This window comes from Equus quagga, chromosome 16 (genome assembly GCF_021613505.1).
Source record: "Equus quagga isolate Etosha38 chromosome 16, UCLA_HA_Equagga_1.0, whole genome shotgun sequence".
In the NCBI taxonomy this organism is placed as follows: Eukaryota; Metazoa; Chordata; class Mammalia; order Perissodactyla; family Equidae; genus Equus; species Equus quagga.
In genome coordinates, this window is record NC_060282.1 from 4,002,227 (window position 1) to 4,005,295 (window position 3,069).

The following is a 3,069-nucleotide window of genomic DNA, read 5'->3' on the forward strand; positions in this document are numbered from 1 at the left end:
ATTACTGTTTGTCAGTCATGTTGTAGGTGCACCACTATACCCTTTGTGCCCACCCCCACACCCCCTTTCCCCTGGTGGCCACTCATCTGTTGTCTTTGTCTACATGTTTAAATTCCTCATATGAGTGGAGTCATACACAGATTGTCCTTCTCTATCTGGCTTATTTCACTTAACACAGTTCCCTCAAGGTTCATCCATGTTGTTATGAATGTGACAATTTTATCCTTTTTTATGGCTGAGTAGTATCCCATTGTATATATACACCATATCTTCTTTATCCAATCATCAGTTGATGGGCACTTAGGTTGCTTCCACGTCTTGGCTATTGTAAATAATGCTGCAATGAACATTGGGGTGAATTGGACTTTTGGAATTGCTGACTTCAAGCTCTTTGGATAGATACCCAGTAGTGGGATGGCTGGGTCATAAGGTATTTCTATTTTTAATTTTTTGAGAAATCTCCATACTGTTTTCCATAGTGGCTATACCAGTTTGCATTCCCACCAGCAGTGTATGAGGGTTCCTTTTTCTCCACAACCTCTCCAACATTTGTTACTTTTTGTTTTGGTTATTTTTGCCATTCTAATGGGTGTAAGGTGATATCTTAGTGTAGTTTTGATTTATATTTCCCTGATGATCAGTGATTATGAACATCTTTTCATGTGCCTATTGGCCATCTGTATAATCTTCTTTGGAGAAATTCAACCTGCACTCTTAATCCCATGGAGCAGCCACCTTGGGCAGCTTTTGTGGTGTTCTGAAGGTACCTCTCTGTCAGGCTCTGGGCACCTCTGTCGAAAATTCTTCCTGGCTATCTGGCATGCTGCAAATTCATTCCACCTGTTTTGCCCTGAAGATGTGTTCTGTTTATAACTCATTTCTACTCCTTGGAAAACAGTTCAATAAAAACTCAATTGGTTTTCCACTAGCCCAGGGCAAGGATGAGAAATAGCATATTATTATTTTAAAAAAATATGAATAATAAAATAAGACATAAAACAGCACTGGGCACATAGCAGAGAGTCAATAAATGCTTGCTGGCTCAAAGCAAAAGTGATGGCTCAGTTTTTCTGTGGCTGCTGTATCTGCTGAGAGAGCCACTCCTGTCCTCCATTACATTTTTTAATTGAAAACGAAATACATGTATATGGTAAAAAATTCAAACAAAACACAAAAATACATAAGGGAGAGAGGGTCCCTGGTCCTCTATTTTCTCAGCCCTCCCTTGAGACGCCACTTTTTACAACCCCTTGTGTATCTTTCTAAATAGGATACATGTGTTCTAAGGTATGTATGTAAATTCCTTTTTGTTTTATTTATTTATTTTTAACATAGAGGGGTTTAAATCCAAACTGGTTGCCTTAGCCCTGGAACTAACGGACAGCTGTCTCACACCCAGGGCCTGTTCCGAGCCTTTGATGTGGATCAACTACTGGGGCCCCCAAAGTCTGGAGTGGTTTTACCCACGAGTGATGGGGACCACGCACCAGCACTCGGGCAGTCTGCTCCTGGCTCAGGCTCTGCCCTCAGCCTCCTGCCCCCTCCAGCCCCTGTGACTGTGCAGATAAAGCACGCCCGCCCGGGGAGCACGCTGAGACCGTGAGTGCCCGTTTCTCAATCTGAAAAAGGAGAAAATTATGCTCCCCGCAGGGGTAGTTCTGAGCATTGGCGACAACGCCTGTGGGTGCTTGGCCCCCGGAGCGACACGAAGCCCGGCTCGGCGCGGGGGCAGGTGGTGTGATCCTGTAGGGGTTTTGCAGGGGCCTCCGCCGAGGGCTCCACTAGGAAGGTGAAATTTGAGCTGCCTGCCGTGAGGGATTAGAAACTGGCGCGGAGACAGGACTGGCCCCTCCTTCGGGATGCGCCGCCCCAGCAGCAAAAGCTTTTCTGTCTTTGCTACTCTCCCTCCCCGGTCTCCCTCCCTTCCCCCTCCTGGTACCCCCTTCCCCCGCTTCCTTCCTCCCTCCTCCCGGTCCCCCCATTCCCCCTTCTTCCCCCCTTCCTCTCTCTCTGTCCGTCTTTCTGGTCTCTTTCCCTCCTCCCCAGCTTCCCCGGCGTCTCTCTCAAAACCCGGAGCGGATCGCCGGCCCGGGACTAGCCTCGCGCATGCGCAGGAGCGCCGCCGGCTAGGTCGCCAGTCGGAAGCGCCAGCTCTGAGCCGGGGAAGCGGCAGCAGAGGCTGCTCGGCCCCGCCGCCCGCCAGGCCGTTGGCTCCTGCTCCGGGCCCGGGGCTACCGGCTGTGTAAGTGCGAGGTGGGGGGCTACCGGGCCGAGGATCAGGCCGGCTGCGGGAGGGCCGTGAGTGTGTCAGGCGTGGAGGGCGCGAGTCAGCGGGTGTCCCTCTGAGGGGCGCGCGCCAGCCCACACCTGCCCGGGCCTCCGACCCCGGCTGTTACCCCGCCTGGCGCCCCGGTCACACCTGTGCAGGGCCGTGTCCGCAGCCGTCCCCCAGCCGGCCCACACCTGCCGCCTCGTGGGCCCCGGCCCCTGCCTCCTCAGTGCGCAGCCGTCGACCCCTTCCCCTCCTGCGCCGGCGGGTCCTCTCCGCTCGGACTGGCTCTGCTCGGCCAGCGGCCCCGATCCCCGGACCCGGCGGGATCTGGGGACCTCCGGCCGGGGCAGGTGTCCGAGCTGGGCTGCAGCCCACGGCCCCGGCCGCCCTCCCGGCCCAGCCACCCCGGGGCTTCACTCCTCTCCCTTTTTCCTCCTCAGTCTCTCTGAATTAAAAGTGCTTCAGATCCAGCCCGGCGACTTCAGGCGCTGTTTCCCAGGATGAGATCCTAGTGTTGTAAACTGCAGTTTATCCCAACGAAGTCCCGGGGAAAGAGTGACAGTACTGTGCTTGCCTTGGGTCTTCTGCCTCTGGCCGTCCCGTCCCAGTTCCCCTTCCCGATGTGAATGCCTCTTAACCCAGAGTTTTCTGGTTTTAGGATGGGGGGGGGGGGGTGCCTGATTGCACATGTTTTTATAGAGAGAGGGATTGACATGTTGAAAGCAGGTCTCGGTTTAGTTCAAAATGAGCTGACAGGCTTGGAGCTGTGACATCCTCCATCCCCCCATTCGCCCCCT

General features: G+C 53.7%; 1 protein-coding gene across 4 annotated transcripts in view; it reads left to right on the forward strand.

Moving 5' to 3' along the window:
- Positions 1–2,139: 2,139 nt before the first annotated feature.
- Positions 2,140–3,069, forward strand: part of TRAPPC9 (trafficking protein particle complex subunit 9) — a 622,060-nt gene continuing 621,130 nt past the window's right edge. For all 4 annotated transcript variants that reach the window (XM_046642579.1, XM_046642581.1, XM_046642580.1 and 1 more), the window contains exon 1: positions 2,140–2,242. The gene's annotated coding sequence lies outside the window, so the exon portion shown is untranslated. The remainder of the gene's footprint in view (positions 2,243–3,069) is intronic.